The following is a 20399-nucleotide window of genomic DNA, read 5'->3' as shown; positions in this document are numbered from 1 at the left end:
AAGAGAGGAGTCAGAATAAGGTACCTCAAATGACAGTCACCAAGATGACCAAGAGTTACTGGCAAAAGATTACCTTGCAGTCATGTTGTTTTTAAAGAAAGTGAGTCAAAATACTTCTTTGTTAAATCAGTTATTCCAGACAAGCTACAGAGTAGATTTCATTGACACCAAGAAGTTTGCAACCATCCATGAAAAAGAGGGGATTTCCACTTCAAGGACCAATGCTGGGCCACAGAGCCCTTCCTTGACCTCCTGCTGACTCCAAGGTGAAACCCGCATTTCCTTCCGTCATTTGTGTAAACACTGGACACCTTGACCTTGGAGAATTGCTCAAACTCTCTGAGACTGAATTCCACAACAGCCAACTGGAAATTAAAATCCCTATACTCTGTTCTGTGTTCTGATTGTGATGCTAACAGGATGAATCTATACATGTTTTAAATGCATAGAACTGAACTTCTCTGGTGGCACAGTCGTTAAGAATCCGCCTGCCAGTGCAGAGGACATAGGTTCGAGCCCTGGTTCGGGAAGATCCCACATGCCGCGGAGCAGCTAAGCCTGTGAGACATAACTACTGAACCTGTGCTCTAGAGCCATCAAGCCACAACTACTGAGCCCACGTGCCACAACTACTGAAGCCTGTGCGCCTCGAGCCTGTGCTCTGCAACAAGAGAAGACACCGCAACGAGAAGCCTGCGCACCTCAACAAAGAGGAGTCCCAGCTCACCGCAACTAGAGAAAGCCCGCGCGCAGCAACGAAGACCCAACACAGCCGTAAATCAGTCAATCAATCAATTTATAAAAAATAAAAGAAATAAAATGCATAGAACTGTATATCAGCACAATCAACTTTACTGAGCAATAATTTTAAAACAAAAAACTTTTTTAATCCTATGCTTTAAGTAAGACGCTCCTTACATGGCATCCTTTTTACCTGTTTATTCTCCCTGGCATCCAGTGCAAGGTCTAGCTCACGGTACACATTCAACAAGTTGTATATTTGTCGAATGAATGAATATGGAAAGAGCAGAATGCTGATGGCAGGCAGGTGCTCAATTGTTGTTTGTTCCTGTCACCTTCCCTTTAGTCATTTCAGATAATAGGACACAGTGCAGGTTTCCAGAAAATACTAACCGCTTGATCAGTTCTCGGCCACTTGGGCAATGTTTGACCCAAGGGGAGAGGAAAGGCAGCTGCTGGCATGGAGAGTGACCTCGGTGGTTTCCTGTGGCCGTGGATACATTCTATATCCACCAAGTGACTTCTTCCTGCCAAGCACGTGGTGTGGATACGGAATCAGTTTAGGCACATTCCTCTCCTTGGTCAACTCGCATGATGGAAACTGAGCATTTATCTCAATGCCCTTGGGTTAACACACACTGGGGAATCACCCAGCTTCTAGTCTCTACAGAAGTCACAGCTTATTTCAAATGACCCCCTGGGAATTAGACTGAAGGAGGCTGGGCAGGAAACCAGCCAGGGTAGCCAGAGCCTACCAGCGTGGACCCTGGGACTTGACCCACCTGTTCCCCCAGCCCTAATCAGCTCTGGAGGACCCATTTATTCTAAGTAATGACAAGAGTGGGAATAATGAAACAGGAAACTAATGTATTAGTTTATCAGGCCATTCCTGAGTCCAGCAGCAGCAGTATTGTTCTTTGCTACAGGATAAGGCAAGCCGAGGCTACTATATAAGCAGAAGGTTGCTCAGAACATAGAAAGAGCGCAGAGGGATCTGGCAACTCTTTACAAGGGAGCAGGTGATGTCGTAGAAAGAAGGTGGCCTTAGAGTCTGAAGCAATTGGTTTGAAATCATAGGTCCAGCACTTATGAACTGTATGATCTTGAGCAAGTTACTTAAAGTCTCTGTGTCAGTTTCTCTGTAAGTAAAATGGGCACAATAACACCTAAATCATACTGCTTTAAAGTGTAAATGAGATAACATACAGGAAGATCCAGGTACAAACTAGATATCACCCAGTGGTCACTTTCTTTTAATTATTTTTTATGGATAACTTTCATTTGCAAAGGTAACACATGCTAATTATTGAATATGGAAAATATTCAACAAGCCAAAAGGAAAAAACCAAAACCTCTCCATCATCGAGAGGTAGTATTTTAGTATTTGTCCTTCCAGGCTTTTTGTGTATTATAATTTTTTTGAAAACAAAGATGAGATCCTATGCCCACGCCATCTTCCAACCTGCTGTTTTCACTTATGAGTGTGTATTAACATCATCTCATGTCTTTAACTGGTCTTCCACGGCATCATTTAAAAAAGAATGTCTGGCATAGTGTCCTACCAGATAGCCATATCATCATTTATTCAACCAATCCCATATTGTTGAGTATTTCACCATTATAAACAATGCCGAAATGAACATCTTAGCAGTTGAACATCTTTATTAGTCCCCTATGAGGAATTTCCTAAAGGAGAACTGTTGGTCCATACTGACAAACAGGCTTCCAAAAACTTCATGTCAGTTTATGTTCCCACCTACCAAGTCCAGCAGTGTCCCCTGTCTTGATTGTCGACAACGCTTCCTTTCTCTCCAGCAGTGGTAGCCTGATCACTTTCTCTTCTCCGTTCTAAGGATTTTTCTGTCCAAATACATAAATTTGGTCTCCCAGCCTCACAAGCCCTCTTCTACCTCGTCTAGTTCTGGAGACACAAACTCTGACTATCGTCTCCTGCCAGTTATCCATCCCAGCCACCAAGTATTGCTTCACAGAGGACCGCTGGTAATTAGTTAAATGACTGCTTATTTGCTATTGAATACATTTCCTAAATCTCATCAGCCTTGTTCACAGATCTCATCTAGGGTGAGCCCTTTCCTTAAAAGTTTTCCACAGATAGCTAATATCACTCATTTTCTGTGGACACTTCTGAGAGTGGGGCTCTGGCTTTCTCTCTAAAGCCAGGAGTTGGGGAGGCAGGCATTTTATCGGAGCTGAAAGTAGCAAATTTGGTTCCTGGGACAAATAACAGGAAGTGAAGGCTCGGATCAATGGAAGGGCCTCCGCGGGGGAGGGGCATGGGGGAAGCAGAGGTCCCATTTCACACACTGTCCTTGGCTTGTTGGCCCACATCAATCCAACCGCTGCTTCTGATGCCACGTCTGCCCCTCTGACTCTGCCACCTTCTTTCCCTTAGGGACTCTCGAGATTACCCCGGACCCACCCACCGGGATAATCTCCCAACTCAGAATCCTTAATGTAATCACATCAGCAAAGTTCCTTTTGCCATGTAAGGCTGTATAATCATAGGTCCTGGGATCAGGACTTGGACGTATTTGGGGGTCATTATTCTGTCTACCTCACCTGGGCAAGCCGTTTTCTCTCTCTGGCCTGAGTTTTCTCATCTGCAAACTGTGAGTCTTTGACGAAAAACTCTCCAGATTCCTTCCAGGTTTGGCTGCTGGGAATATTCTGAAATGTGAAATGTAGGGTGGCTGAGGTATAGAAACTGCACTGAATTTCTCCTGGGTTTCCCTATTTCTTCCTCTAGGACTCCACCTTCTCCCCTAAATTCTACTGATGTCATTTTTGCTTATGCTCCTGTTGATTGAAAAAGCCCACATAGTGTGTTTACTATGTTCCAGGCTCTGTTCTAAGCACTTTGCAGCTATGAAACCATTTAACCTTCACAGCAACACCAGGAACGAAGTGCAGTGGTAATCCTTATTTTATAGAGGCACAGAGAGGTTAAGTAACTTGCACAAGATCACACAGTGGCAGGCTGAGGTCAAACCTCGGCTGTCTGACTGTAGATTCTGTACTCTTAACCGCTGATGACCCAGCCTCTCAAAGCCCTTGACCCACAGTCATGTAGCCATTGTTTAAGTCTTCTACGCTGTGAGCAACTCAAGACGAGGAGCCTTGTCTAATTCTGTGACTCCCAGCTCTGATAACACCCTGGCACACAAAAGTACAACAACAAAAAAAACCGATTGATTGAATGAATGAACATGGGCGTGACTACTTATCTACCTGAGAGTCTCCTACAGATCAGAGCCATGTTTGAAGGACATGAAAATAAACATTTATGGGACACTTCAAAAGAGAGCATGATCCTCACACCAGGTTTGGGTGGTAGGTAGTGTTATTAACGTCATTTTACAGACAAGTTACATGCAACAGAAAGGGGATAAGTCACTTGCCCAAGGTCAGCAACTGGATTTGACTTGAGACCAGCTTGACTCAAGACCTTGCATCACGAAGGTCAGCATGAACTCCCTGAGGCCTACGTTTGTAAAGTTAGGACCTAGTATGACTATGGACAACGGAAGAGAAGGAAGGAGGCAAAGGAACATTTTATTGGGCAACTGTTATGTGCCAGGACCTTGTGCCAGGTGCTTTACATAATATATACCATTTAGTCCTCAGAGTTACCTTATTGTCCCATTTCACAGATGAGGAGGCTGAAGCTTACAGAAATTAAGTGACCTTCCTCAAGTCCACTGGTAGAGCCAGGATTCAAAACCAGGTCTGTCTAACTCCAAAATTCATGATCTTTCCGCTATCACTAGGCTGCTGGGCCTCAGTTCTCTCATCTGTAGAATGGAGTTGGAAGAGATGATCTCTGAGCTCCAGCTCAGCTTTTTTGGGTTTTTTTTGCGGTACGCGGGCCTCTCACTATTGTGGCCTCTCCCGTTGCGGAGCACAGGCTCCGGACACGCAGGCTCAGCGGCCATGGCTCACGGGCCCAGCCGCTCCGTGGCATGTGGGATCCTCCCGGACTGGGGCACGAACCCGTGTCCCCTGCATCGGCAGGCGGACTCCCAACCACTGCACCACCAGGGAAGCCCTCAGCTTATTTTTTAAAGCCAGCATTCACTGTGCGCTTATCCTATGCCAGGCAGTGTGCTAAGAACTTCACTTATGTGATTTCATCCTCACGACACCCTCTGAGGTGCTACTATTATTATTATTTCCACTTTCAAGTGGGGAAACTAGGGCTCAGACATAATGTCTGAAGTTACACAGCTACCACGAGGTCCAGCCTGAGTTCTAACTGCAGCTTGTCTGATTCTTAAATCAAACTCTTACCCATCCACTATACTGCCTCCAGCAGTCCCAGACAGTCTTTAAAGTGAGAACATCGTGTGTTCCTACAGAATCGGAACAAGGCTGGAGTAGGCGTGGGATGAGTTCCTCAATGCGTGGGCCCCTCTTCCTTTGGATTTCAAAGACTCACTTCAGTGAAGTTCTGTTAAAGTCAGAAGGTGACATGCTTCCATGGACAGTCGGCCAAGGCTGAGTCCAGCCCTGGCACCTCAAAGGCTTGGCTGTTTTCTCTAATCTTGTTATCAAGGCAACTCTGGATCACTCTATGGTCCTATAGTTATTCTCTCTTTTTCTTTCTTGTCTTCCCACCTGTGCAAGAGGACACTTGAGAGACAGCAGCTCCAAGTGGCCCACTTGTCGCTGATTGAAGGAGATGCTGACTTGAAATAGAAACAGTTCCCAGGACCGTCAAGGCCCCAGACAGAAAAAGCTACATTCTCTAAACACCTTGAGAGTAGAAGCTCATTCACAGCTGTACCCGGAGCCTTACAAGGTGCTGGGAACAAGGTGATACTCAGCAAATGTTGAATGAACTAATTACTGAAAGCAATTCCCTAAAGAAGTCAGCTAGGAAACTGGAATAGAGCGATGGGCTAAGATTTGTAGTGACAATCAGAATAAAAGTAAGTGTATGTATGTGTGTGTGCCCCAGAGCAACAGCTCAGTAACGCCTGTGATGTGCAGCCTGTGTCCCTCTACTTCTCCACATCTTATGAACTGGGGCTGTCAATATAGATGGTTTCAGCCCACCCAGGCTTCAGGCCTGAGGAATGAATCAACCTCTCTCTCTCTCTCTCTCTCTCTCTCTCTCTCTCTCTCCTGCATGTGCATGCACTCTAAAGTACAAATAATATAAAACAACATCTTGCAAAACTCTTTCTTTAGCCTTGTGTTGTCTCATTTTTACCTACTATCTTGGATTTTAGCTATAAATACATAGACATTGGTTTCGAGCTCTTCATCGAGTCTAAGTGTGTTACAGTACAGTATTGGTACCAATAAACGTTCGCTGGGTAATTGATCTTGCTCTGTTTTATTTTTTCTCCGTACTTCAATCTCTTAGTTAAAGAGCAATTTTGGCTTTATGATACGCCCAACACTTATAAGTACTTCTTGACTGCCCTCTAGTGGGAAAGATGAAAAGTGAAACTCAGAACAATGTTCATCTTTCCTACCGGAATAAAAGTGGCCGTTTTTTCCTAACTTACTGCACTTCACATCACTCAAAATTGTAATCAAGGGCTTCCCTGGTGGCACAGTGGTTGAAAATCCGCCTGCCGATGCAGGGGACAGGAGTTCGTGCCCCGGCCCGGGAGGATCCCACATGCCGCGGAGCGGCTGGGCCCTTGATCCATGACCGCTGAGCTTGCGCGTCCGGAGCCTGTGCTCCGCAACGGGAGACGCCACAACAGTGAGAGGCCCGCGTACCGCAAAAAAAAAAAAAAAAAAAAAAAATTGTAATCAATCCTACACACCACCATATATAAAAAATAGACAAACAACAAGGATTTCCTGTATATCACAGGGCACTATATTCAATATCTTGTAATAATCTATAATGGAAAAGAATCTGAAATATGCTCGTTTATTTATTTATACCTGAATCACTTTGCTGTACACCTGAAACTAACACAATACTGGAAATCAACAATACTTCAATAGGGCTTCCCTGGTGGCGCAGTGGTTGAGAGTCCGCCTGCCGATGCAGGGGACACGGCTTCGTGCCCCGGTCTGGGAAGATCCCACATGCCGCGGAGCGGCTGGGCCCGTGAGCCACGGCCGCTGAGCCTGCGCGTCCGGAGACTGTGCTCTGCAACGGGAGTCCGGAGACTGTGCTCTGCAACGGGAGAGGCCACAACAGTGAGAGGCCCGCATACCACAAAAACAAAAACAAAAACACAATACTTAAATAAAAAAAGAATAATGGGATAAATGATTCAGACCTGGCCAAAGTCCAGCATCCTGATGGCATCAGTAATCAAATCAAAGATAAACTCATGGACTGACCTAGTCCAATCAGAATGAACCTCAGAATGTTTCCTGGAAATGCTAGGATAAAGACACTCACTATTTTTCACTGAATTTCAACATGGAAGCATGCAGCTCTCATGCTGCATCTGAAGGGAGCCATGAAGAATGGAGACAACACCAAGGCAACAGCTGAGAAATGTATAGAGAAAAACTGAATTTTGGAGACATGATTTCGACCCTGGGTTAAGTCATATCTGAAGCTGGTATGTCTTTGAATTGCTTGATTTACAAGAGCCAATAAATTCTTCTCCATGCTTAAGCCAAAAGGAAAAGCAAAAGTGTGATCTATCCAAAGTTAGTAGTTTAGGGACTTCCCTGGTGGTCCAGTGGGTAAGACTCCACCTCCCAATGCAGGGAACCTGGGTTTGATCCCTGGTCTGGGAACTAGATCCTGCATGCATGTCTCAACTAAAGATCCCTTATGCTGCAACTAAGACCTGGTGCAGCCAAACAAAAATAAATAAAATAATAATTAAAAAAAAAAAAGTTAGCAGTTTATCCTCAGGTTACAGATGAAGCTGATGCGTAGAATGGGGCTTCTCAAACTAAATGTGGTGAAGGACCAGTTTTTATATATTTTTTTAATCTGTTGCAAATTACTCCAGTTGTAAAATTCAATAAAAAATAAGATAAATTACATTTAAAAACAAAGACATACAAAATAAAAACATAATTGTTACTATCAGATTCAACAGACAATATTACATTTCAATAAACATAATCAGAACAAACATAACAAAGGAAAAAGTAAAACAATTGCAAAATCTGTATGTGTTGTTCATTAAATGTGCATGTAATAACCGATTAATATAGATAATTGCTATTATGCTAATAACTTTTTTGTCATTCTTCAGTCATAACTAAACAAAAATTATAAGTACAATACGTTTCCCCACTTCGAATGAACACTATTTATATCAATATTGTGTTTTTAATGGACAAATACACATACTTATGGCTTGTTAGTCTACCTAATGCAGGCAGAATGGAGTATAATTCTACTCACAAGGTACAATGTCTGTTGAAACAGTTTCTGAATTTTGTTTTAATAAGAGCTCTAGTGGAGAAACCAGTATTACAGAGGTTTGTTAATGGGAATGGAAGAAGAAATTTTAAAGCCATTCCAGGAAGCTCAAGATTTTCACCTTTCACTTTTACCCAAAGTGAAGCAAATGATTCTGATTTTCAAAATCCATCTTCAAGTCTCAATCCATTGTCATTTCCACCAATTTATCCTGTAAGGTTATAAAGTTGAATCAAATTATCTTTCGATTAAAGCAAAGGTTTCTGGATCTGTAAATTTCCCATGATGGATCTTCTTTTGATGGAAATAAAATTTAAACAATTCTGTGAAATCTGTAAGACATTTGACCATAACACTTCCCAGATGTGCAATATCAAGATCATCACCTACTTTACTGATAATTGTTGTTAAATTATGGAGCATGTTATAACAGTCTATGGAAACTCTGTTCTTCCAAGCTTCTCAATTTTATTTTTGCTCTTCAATCCCATCTGTCATTGAAAACCATATTGCAGTCTTTCGTTGCTTAGAAGTAGTAAGATCATCAAAAATGCCAAAAATATTGCACAAATAAACTAGTCTGTCATCCAAACCACATATTTAAAAGGTGGGGACCTTATGTAGGTGTGTTTTTCACTTGCTAGGAACACTGAAATTTTGTTTCATATTCAGACATTGTTAATAGAACTTTCCCCTTCAGTAAGCATGGAATCTCATGCCTATCATACGCAATAATAGGTGTTTCCATGTTATCAGCTTCCATGTCATCACATAATAAAGAGAAAAAAATCTCAAACTTAGTACATCAGCTTTTGCATTATTCACATTTTTTTACTACGTAACTAGACACTGTTTAGATAAGCTAAATTTTTTTCATTGCAAAGCTTTCTTGATGAGGGAAGCCGTGTGTTGATTTACATACTCATGCAAGCTCTTTAACTTGGGTAATAACTTCAGAATGTTTTTCTGTCAACGCAGCTGCACCATTAGAGCATATTCCTACACAAATTTAAACTCAAACCACATTCCTTAGCAGTGTAATCCTTCACAGTTTTATGTAGTTCAGAGCTAGTTGTGTTGTCATCAATGAGGCTGAAAAAAATTTATTCCTCATATCTCTACCATGTTCAAATTGCATATACATATTTCAAATTAATTGTCATGTTAGCAGTATGTGTGCATTCAACAATTTGCAATGAAAAGAAAGAAAAATACTTTGCTACCTCTATTTGTTTTGTGAGTTAATCTGCCATGTCATTAGATAGTTGCTGAATTTTTCCAGCTATGAAGAATGATATTTGACCTACCTTTTTTGCCACAAATTCACACATAATTTCCAAGATTTTTGATATAGTTTTGCACTGTTTTTTTTGTTTTAGCATCCCAAAGTCCTACTTTATTAGACACAATTAACAATGTTTATATGGGAAATTTTGAACCTCTGCTTCTATCAATTTTTAAAAATTCAATATTCTTGCAAAGTGTTCTTTAAGTTTTAAACTTATTCTTTTGTTTTCTTTGTAAATGCTACCTAAATTTGACGACTTTTTATTTATTTATTTATACAATTTTTAAAGGTTACACTCTATTTATATTATTACAAAATATTGGCTATAGTCCCCATGTTGTACGATACACCCTTGTAGCCTATCTTACACCCAATACCCCCCACCACCCCACCCCTATATTGCCCCTTCCCCATTTCCCCAATGGTAACCACTAGTTTGTTCTCTATATCTCTGTCTTCTTCTTTTTGTCATATTCACTAGTTTGTTGTACTTTTTAGATTCCACACATAAGTTATATCATGCATTATTTGTCTTTGTCTGTCTGACATTTCACTTAGCATAATGCCCTCCATGTCCATGCACATGGCTGCAAATGGTAAAATTTCATTCTTTTTTATGGCTGAGTAGTACTCCATTTTATATATATATATATGTATATATATATATATATATATATATATATATATATATAATACATCTTTAGCCATTCATCTGTTGATGGATACTTAGGTTGCTTCCATATCTTGGCTATTGTAAATAATGTTGCTATGAACGTTGGGGTGCGTGAATCTTCTTGAATTAATGTTTTTGGTGATTTTTTTTTTTGGCTATATAGCCAGGAATGGAATTACTGGGTCATATGGTAGTTCTATTTTAAGTTTTTTGAGAAACCTCCATACTGTTTTCCACAGTGGCTGCACCAATTTACATTCCCACCAACAGTGTTGGAGGTTTCCCTTTTCTCTGCATCCTTGCCAACATTTGTTATTTCTGTTGTTTTTGATGATAGCCATTCTGACAGGTGTGATGTGATATCTCATTGTGGTTTTGATTTGCATTTCCCTGATTAGTGATGTTGAGCATCTTTTCATGTGCCTGTTGGCCATCTGTATTTCCTCTTTGGAAAAATGTCTATTCAGTTCTTCTGCCCAGTTTTTAATCAGGTTATTTGTATTTTGATATTGTGTTGTATGAGCTGTTTATATATGTTGGATATTAATCCCTTATTGGTCATACAATTTGCAAATATTTCCTCCCATTCAGTAGGTTGTCTTTTCATTTTGTTGATGGTTTCCTTTGCTGTGCAAAGCCTTTAAGTTAAATTAGGTCCTACTTATTTCTGCTTTTATTTCCCTTACTTTAGGAGATGGATCAAAAAAAGAATATTGTTGTGATTTATGTCAAAGAGTGTCCTGCCTATGTTTTCCTCTAGGAGTTTTATAGTACCTGGTCTTACATTTAGGTCTTTAATCCATTTTGAGTTTATTATTGTATACAGTGTTGGAGAATTTCTAATTTCATTCTTTTACATGTAGCTGTCCAGTTTTCCCGGCATGACTTATTGAAGAGACTGTCTTTTCTCCATTGAAAATTCTTGCCTCCTTTGTTGTAGATTAATTGACCATAAGTGCGTGAGTTTATTTCTGGGCTCTCTATCCTGTTCCACTGATCTATATGGATGACTTTCTTTATTAACTTCATTTGCTAGTACATCTCTGCAGATAACATACCACGGTTTTAGTGGTTTAGTATCAGTTACGTCCACAAAAGTGAGCTTAATACACGAAGACTTATACTTTCAAGTAAAACTAATACAAATTCTTTTGGCTTTAATTTCTTCAGAATCACTTTCACAGTCATCATTTGTTTTATTACTGCTGCTGTTGCGTGTTAGGAAAAGTATGTCTTTTCTTGATTAAAAGAAGTCAAGTGAAGAGTATTTTGACAACTGTAAGTTATAGTTAAATATTATTATGAAAATTTGCCTTCCTAATTTAGCTAATATCTACAAGTTTTAAACATACTTTTACAAAAATGTTATATTTAATAAGTAAAAAATAACAAATGATAAAAAGACCTAAATGCTTTTATTTTCTCAGATTTTTGTATGCATTTGGTTTACAGTTGACCAACTAACCCTTAAAATATCACACATGGTAACATTGTCCTACTATACATACAGCTCTCAATACACCTAACTCATGGACAGCACCTTTTCTATCCTTTGTTCAATGAAACCATTTCCCTGATCATGCACTGGACGTCAAATTGCATGAGAGTTTCTAAACATCTGCTCTTCATCCTGTACTGCTCTCCTCATGCGCTGCAACAAGCAGTTCGTGGGCTGCAGGGAACTGAGTATTGACCAGAAGACCTAAGTGAGTTGCCCAAAATCTACTGGTGAGTAAGTAGTGAACCACCTTTCTCCTAGTCTAATGCCCTCTTCATTTCCCTCTCTGAGGAAATGAACAATTTCTTTACCCATTAAATGGTTTTTGAGAGGATTGGATGAGATTTATCCATGAAGTGTCTGCACAGAGTCTGCAGGAGAGTAGATGCTATGACTATGATTATCAACTCACTGTGTGAGGGAGACTGGTATCTCACCAACCAGATTCCTAACCCTCACTCTCCTCCTCAGGACAAAGTCATGCGGGGAGGGGTCAATTCATTGGCACCATTCAATCAGCACAGATACCCACCAATGCTCTCTTTCCCAGTCCTTTCCTGTTTGAGAAGGAGCTTCCACTTGAGATCTTTATCTTCAGTTCTCCATATGACACAAGCCTAGGAATGGTGTCCTCAGGAGCTGTGCAATGCAGTCTACATGGTCGTACTTGGCGGCATTGTCTAGAACAGCCAGGACCAAGCCTTGGCACTGGGACACAGTCTCCTTCCAGGTAATAGATTCACCAGCTTTCCTCCCAGGGAAGTCATTGTGGTGACTATAAAACCAGCTTAGATAACATAATCAAGATCCCAGTGACTGTCCTTTACTCCTTTCACAAATCAACAGAAGGTAACTGTGACTTCAGACATGATCTGCAAAGAGCAGAGATTTTATTTTGTGACTACCAATTCTTTAGCCCAATACGTACCTGTAGTTGATGTTTACTTGGATATCTGGTCCAGGACTGGTGGCACTTGATTAGTTTCCTTCTCTGGGATGCATAAAAATATGGGATGAAGGCAAATCCAGTGCCCTGGGCAACAAGAGGCAGGGTCAGCTAGGTATAAACTTCAAAGTGCTTAAGCATATCTTCCTTCCTTTTTTGCAGAAACATGATTGTCACATTTTGTAGTGAATGAATGAATGAGTGAAAAACAATCAACACCTGAGTGTATAAGTCACAGTGTAATTCCAAGGGACTGTATGATACACCTTGAAGCAGCCAATAGTCTGACCTTTAAGGAGTGTGGAATGCAGGTGGACCAAAAGCATGGGGAAACATTCAAAGGCAACAGAAGAGTGGTGATCATTTTGAAATGCATAGAAATATCGGATCACTATGCTGTACAGCTGGAACTAACCTAGTGTTGTAGGTCAATTATACTTCAACTGAAAAACAAAAAAAAGGCCGGTTGCAGAGAAACGCACACACACACAATGGAGAAGAAAATTCTGCAACATGCTCCAACATGGATGAACCTTGAAGTCTTTATTCTAAGTGAAATAAGCCAGTCACAAAAAGACAAACACTGTATGATTCCACTTGTATGAGATGTCTAGAGTGGTGAAATTCATAGAGAAAGAAGGTAGAGTGGTTGCCAGGGGCTGGGGGAGAGGGAAATGGAGAGTTATTGTTTAATGGGTAAAGTTTCAGTTTTTCAAGAGGAAAGAGTTCTGGAGATGGATGGTGCTGATGGTTGCACAACAATGTGAATGTGCTTAATATCATTGAACTGTACACTTAAAAATGGTCAAGATATGTAAAATTTATGTTATGTGTATTTTGCCACAGCTAAATGTGTCTTCTCCATATTTTAGCCTACAGGATACCCTTCAATTATGAGGACTCCTTTTAAACTTCAAAAAGTTTCATGGGGCCTGCCTTCACCTTCTAGCTGTTCATTCTTCATGCATTCAACAAAAGGCATTATTTCAAACCCTGATAGAGAATAGAACGACCAAAACTACTATAACATTTATAATCCTTTTGAAGGGATGTGTATATTTCATTTATTACAATAGCATCTATTGAAAACAATGATGCTAACAGAGAAAGAAATATTTTTTTAATGTATGAGAAGGTGCTAAACCTTACAGAAATGAAAATGCAAATAAAAAGACATTAAAATATCATGTTACATATTTCAGATTGGCAAAGATGAAAAAGTTTGACAACACTTGGATTGGGGGAATCATTAACTTATCAAATTATTATTTATCACCTATTATGAGTCTATGCTGGACACCGAGTAATCAGCAGTTAACAAAGTAAACAAAAATTCCTTCTTTCCAGGAGCATACATTCTAATATGGGCACAGGGGTATACAGTAAATGAAAATGGAAAAGAGAAGAAAAGAGAGACAGAGAGGGACAGAGAGAGAGTGTGTGTCATATAAGGAGTCCTCTAAAGAAAAATAAAGCAGTGTAAAGTATGGTAAGTGACCAAAGGGTACTGTTACTTTAGATAATGTGATCAAAGAAGACTTTCCTGATAAGGTGACAGTTGTGTAAAGGCCTAAATGAAGTGGGGGGTAAGTCTTGGGGATGTCTGGTAGAAGTGTTTTCCAGGTAGTGTGAAGTGGTCAGGTGACTCCTTTCACAGATATCAATTATAAAAATTGGACTAGGGAATTCCCTGGCCCTCCAGTGGTTAGGACTCCGTGCTTTCACTGCTGAGGGCTTAGGTTTGATCCCTGGTTGGGGAATTAAGATCCCACAAGCCATGCAGCATGGCCAAAACCAAAATCAAACAAACAAAAAAACCCCAAAAAAACTGGACTAAAAGTTAGGCAATAGTTTCTTACATATGGCAACAAAACCACAAGCAACCAAAGAAAAAATAGATATATCAGGTGACATTAAAGTTTAAAACTTCTGTACTTCAAAGGACATTATCAAGAAAGTAAAAAGACAATGCACAGAAAAGGGAGAGAGTATTTGTAAATCATGTATTTGATAAGGGTCTAGTATCCAGGATGTATAAAGAACTCTTACAATGCAACTGGGTCCTCTCTTTGGGTCTCATCATGCTGAAATCAAGGAGTCAGCCAGGTTGCAATTTCATCTCAATCTCAGGAGCCTCTTCCAAGCTCACTGGTTTGGGGCATAATTCAGTTACTTGCAGTTGTAGGACTGAGGCCCTCAGTTCCCAGAGGCTACCTGTTATTCTCTGCCATATGGCCTTCTCCACAGCTTAAAAGACCAGCAGGGGAGCATCTCTGGCTTGGAATCTCTCTGACTTGACTTCCTTTCTGATGCCCTCTTTTTGAAGGGCTCACCTGATTAAGTCAGGCCCATCCAAGATCATCTTTTTTAAAAAATTAACTCAAAATTGCCTGATTAGGGATCTGAATTACATCTGCAAAATCCCCTCAAGTCCCTTTGCCATATATGGTAACCTAATCCCTGGAGTGATGTCCCATCGTATCCACAAGTCCCATCTACACCCAAGGGGAGGAGATTATACAGGGCATGTACACCAGGGGACAGAAATCTTATAAATCTGCCTGAAGGTGAGGGAGAAAGTCAGATAGATATGTGAGGGAAGAGAAATGCAGGCATCAGGAAGGACAAGTGCAAAAGTCCTGAGGTAGGGGATACCTGGTACACTTAAATGTGGCTAGAACAGAGAGGGGCGGTAGCAGGAGATGAGATCAGAGAGGCAAAAATGGGCTAGTATTTTGGGAAACTTCTAGGACTTTTATCCCCCCGGAATGTTTTTATGAAAATTTTCAAATACAAAAAAGTTTAAAAATTTTTACAATGAAATCCATATACCTTCCACTCAACTTTCCCATTAATGTTTCAACTACACTTACTTCATCACATCTGTCCATCTGTCTACACAGCTAATTTTGGGGGGATAAATTTCCAAGTAGGTTGCAGACAACAATACACCTCCCCCTAAATACTTCAGCATTCATTATCATTACCTAGAATTCTCTATTTAGTATGTTCTTTCTTCTGATGTAAAATGAAGATACAATTAAATGCAAAATCCTTACGTGAATAGTCATGGAGTTTTGATACACGCAGAAACATTGGAACCAAAATTCCTATAAAGATATAATTACCATAACCTTCCACCGAATTCCCTATGTTCCTTCTCATTTCCCCTGGAACCTCCCCTAAGTAATCACTTTTTTGATTTTTTTTCCCACCATGGGTTTGCTTCACCTGTTCTAGAACCTCCTATACATAGAGGTATACAGTGTGTATTCATGTAGGTAAGACTTCTTTCACTCAGTTTAATATTGTTGGGATTCATCAATGGTCATTGCATGTATCAGTAATTCATTTCTTTTTGTTGTCAATATATATACACCTCAATTTATTGATTGAGTCATGTGTTGATATACAAATCATGTTGGACATACGTTTTCATCTTAGGCAAATACCTATGGATGGACTTGCTAGGTCCTAGGGTAGATGTATATCTAGTTTTATAAGAAAGAAACTCCGTATCCGGCCGCTGCCACGAGAGAAGCTGCCGCCAAGTCCGCGCATCTGCAACGGATGGTCGTGCTGAACTGCTCCAGCTTAACAGCAGACGTACAGCACCGAACCCAATAACCTCAAGGCCCGCAACTCCTTTCGCTACAACGGGCTCATTCACCGCCAAGACTGTGGGCGTGGAGCCGGCGGCGGACGGCAAAGGGGTCGTGGTGGTCATGAAGCGGGGATCCGGCCAGCGAAAGGCAGCCACTTCCTTCGTGCGGACCACCATCAAACAAGAACGCCCGGGCCACCCTCAGCAGCATCCCGCACGTGATCCGAAAGAACACACGGATTTGCGTATGGCCGTCATCCGCAGAGCCAGCGCCATCCTGCGCAGCCCGAAGCCTGCGATGGTGAAGAGAAAACGGACCCGCCCCACGAAGAGCTCCTGGGCGATCAATCCCCTTCTCCAATGCAATAAAGCTGTCAGCTGACTGGCCTCAAAAAAAAAAAAAAAAAGAGAAACTTTTTGCAAACTGGTTCTACCACTTACTTTACATTTCTATCATGAATGTATGAGTTTCAGTTCCTCTAAGACCTCGCTCTAAGACCTCTAGTGTTATCAGTATTTTTAATTTTAGTCATTCTGATGCGTGTATAATGGTATAAAAACAAATCTTAAGTGTGCTGAGTTTTAAAATGACCAGAGATTTCAGGGTCTTGAGAATTGTCTCTTTGGAAAGGTGCCAAACAAACAGCTGAAGTCTCTGTGTTGAAAAGTATAAAATATGAAGTTGCTTTTGAGAAAATTGATTGAATGAGGTTTTGTTTGTTCTTTAGCCAGAAAAACAGATGATACAATGTCAGTATTAAATGATTTTTAAATCAATAATTCTTTTTTTCCAGCTGACTTTCAACCTGGAAAAAGAAATTTAACTTTGGGCTACAGGCCAAAAAATTGGGAAAAAAATCTTGGTCCTGAGGTTAGGGTCTTTAAATCTTGCCTATAACAAAAACTCTGGTTCTAGAAAAGGTGTGGGGAGGAGGTAAACCTCCCTCTTCCTAGTAAATAACTCATTTTTGCATTGTGTTGCTTCCTCCCCCCACCAAAAACCCTTATACTAAATTTGGCGATTTTGCATTAAATAACTTTTAAATTGTAGAATATTTTAAAATATCAATTAAATTGGAAAATTTATCACCTTATTTGTTAAAGAATGTAATTTTGTGCTTAACCCTGTAGTGATAGTTATTACAGAATGCAAAATCAAGAATTTGGAAGATGGCATATTTGATTCCAAGCCAGAATTTGAATTTCTGCACTAACCTAAATAGCTAAAGTTTTGAGTAAAGATGATATAAACATGAGATTTCAATAGCATATTTGAAATTATAATGTATTTTAATTATATATACATATATAATTATATATATATGTGTATATATATATATATATATATATATCACTGGTGACTTTTATGGAATGGTTCTAGAATGACCCAGATAATCTGTACATTATATAAATCTGCACATGACCTAAATCTGGGTATGGTTGTTTTTTTTTTAATTTATTTATTTTATTTACTTATTTTTGGCTGCATTGGGTCTTCGTTGCGCATGGGCTTTCTCTAGTTGCAGAGAGCGGAGGCTACTCTTCATTGAGGTGCGCAGGCTTCTCATTGTGGTGGCTTCTCTTGTTGCCGAGCACGGGCTCTAGGTGTGCGGGCTTCAGTAGTTGTGGCACGTCGGTTCAGTAGTTGTGGCTCGCGGGCTCTAGAGTGCAGGCCTAATAGTTGTGGCGCACAGGCTTAGTTGCTCCGTGGCATGTGGGATCTTCCCGGACCAGGGCTCGAACCCGTCTCCCCTGCATTGGCAGGCAGATTCTTAACCACTGTGCCATGAGGGAAAACCTGGGTATGGTTTAAAGATCCATAATGAAAATTTTTCTAGTTTTTTTTTCAGCTTTATTGGGATATATTTCACATATAATAAAATTCACCTGTTTAAAGTGTGCAGTTTTTAAATTTTTTTTATTGAAGTATAGTTGAATTACAATGTTGTCAGTGGTTTTTACTATGTTTAAAAAGTTGTACAACCATCATTACAATCTAATTTTAGAATATTTTGAAAACCCTTCCCAAAACCCTTCCCCAAAACCCATTTCCCAACCTTCCCACCCAATCTGTAGCCCCAGGCAACTACTAATCTATTTTATGTGTCCATGAATTTGTCTATTTTGGACTTTTCATATAAATGGAATCATACAATATGTGCTCTTTTGTGACTGGATTCTTCCACTTAGCTTAACATTTGCAAGATTCATCCATGTTTATTTGTGGGTTTTTTTTGGCTGTGCCACGCAAGTTCCTGGACCAGGAATTGAACCCAGGCCATAGCAGTGAGTGTATGTGGCAGTACAGTCTTCAGCATGTATTGGTATTATTTTTTATTGCCGACTCATATTTCATTGTATGGATAGAGCACATTTTACTCATCCATCAGTTGATGGACATTTAGATTATTTCTACTTTTTAGCTACTATGAATAATGCTGCTATGGACATTCATACACAAATTTTTGTGTGGAAGTTTTCATTTCTCTTGGGCATATACCTAGGAATGACATTGCTGGGTCATATTGTAATCCTATGTCTAACTTTTTGAAGAATAGCTAAAGTGGCTGCACCATTTTACATTCCCAGCAGCAATAATATATGACAGTTCCAATTTCTCCATATCCAAGCTGACACCTGTTATTGTCTGTCTTTTTTATTTTAGCTATCCTAGTGGGTGTGAAGTGGTATCTGACTGGCTAATGATGAGCATCTTTTCATAAGTTTACTGACCATTTGGGAAAATGTGTATTTAAATCCTTTGCCCATTTTTAAACAGAGTTATTTGTCTTTTTATTGTTAAGTTATTAAGTTGCTAAGTTATTGTAAGAGTTCTTTATATATTTCGGATCCAAGTCCCTTGTCAAATATGTAACTCACAAACATTTTCTTGTCGTTTTACTTCTTTTGAGGCACAAAAGTTTTGATAAAGTGTAATTTTTTTCTTTCATCACTGTGCTTTTAGTATCATATTTAAGAAACCATTGCCTAATCCATAGTCACAAAGATTTACTCCTATGTTTTCATCTAAAAGTCAGACTCCCTAAAACTGCCTTAGGGCCAGCCAAGATAATAAATTAGAAGCAGTACCACATCTTGGACAGAATGGTGGAAATGAGTGCCACTCTCAAAGGTTTAAAGGATGAGGGGTGGTGGTCCCCATTAAATCTCCATTTAATTCACCCGCTAGGTCCTTGCCAAAACCAGATTGATCCTGACAGACAGTGGACTAACAGAATTTAAGCGAGAGGTAACTCAGCTGCAGGGCTGGAGGTAGAATCCTTACTAGAAGAGATCAACACAGACTGGCAGATATTATCTGGCAAAATGTATTCTTTTTCATCTTCATCTGGAAGGATTGGAGCACTCCCATGGTGCCTGCAGCAATTCACACCCAAGGGCACATTACTTCTTTGCTCTCCAGTCATAATATAGTCTAGAGTCCTTAATTCTCTCATCATTGAGCAGATTATCATGCTGGTCCACTATACTGACACCAGGTTCCTCAGATCTGGGAGGGCAGAAGTGGCAAGTATACTCTGAATGAATGCCCTCCTGAAGGGCTCCAGAATCCACTACTGTGGCATAAAAATTATTTTGAGCTGAAAGTACTTGAGTTCCTGAAATCTCTTATCTGCCTCCCAAAAGAGCTCAAAGTAACTCAACTGTCATAAATCCTCTTTCCGGGAACTCACAGAGAAGTCTGACTCTTATCACTGAGTAACACCCAAACAGACAAAGTCACAAAAACTAGCAGGTCTCCCATCTGATCTCCTAAGGGCCCATTTGACTTTCCTAAAAGTCATTTGTTTTCCCTTATGTGCTCTTTCTCTCCCCCTTTTCACCTTCAAATAAGTCATTTGTTTTCCCTGAAGTGTCCTTCTCCCCTCATCTATTAAAACGGTATATAAAGAATTCTATGAAGGGAATGAAGTTAAGGGGATGAAGTTAAGAGGCTACTAGAAACAGTTCAATCTAGAAAGAATAAGGTCTAGATCTGCCAGCCGCAGCGGGAGGGATGGCGAGGACCAACCAACTTGAGTGGCTGCTGAGTGGCAGGTAATTTTACAGCGACCCAGAGATCCAATTTCTAACAATATGTTTTTCCCCAACGATTGATAACAGACCAGATACACCCAGGGTTGCCACTAGCATCTCGTATCTTTTAGGCTGTTATAAAAAGGGAGGGAGGGGTAGCTTCTAATCTTACCTAAATCTCTTTTTGTTGCAGTTGTCCAATCTGCCTAGATTTATAGCAGTTGGCAGAG

The sequence above is a fragment of the Mesoplodon bidens genome (assembly GCF_964165515.1).
Source record: "Mesoplodon bidens genome assembly, chromosome: 1".
Taxonomy (NCBI): Eukaryota; Metazoa; Chordata; class Mammalia; order Artiodactyla; family Ziphiidae; genus Mesoplodon; species Mesoplodon bidens.
Note: the sequence above shows the minus strand (reverse complement) of the source record.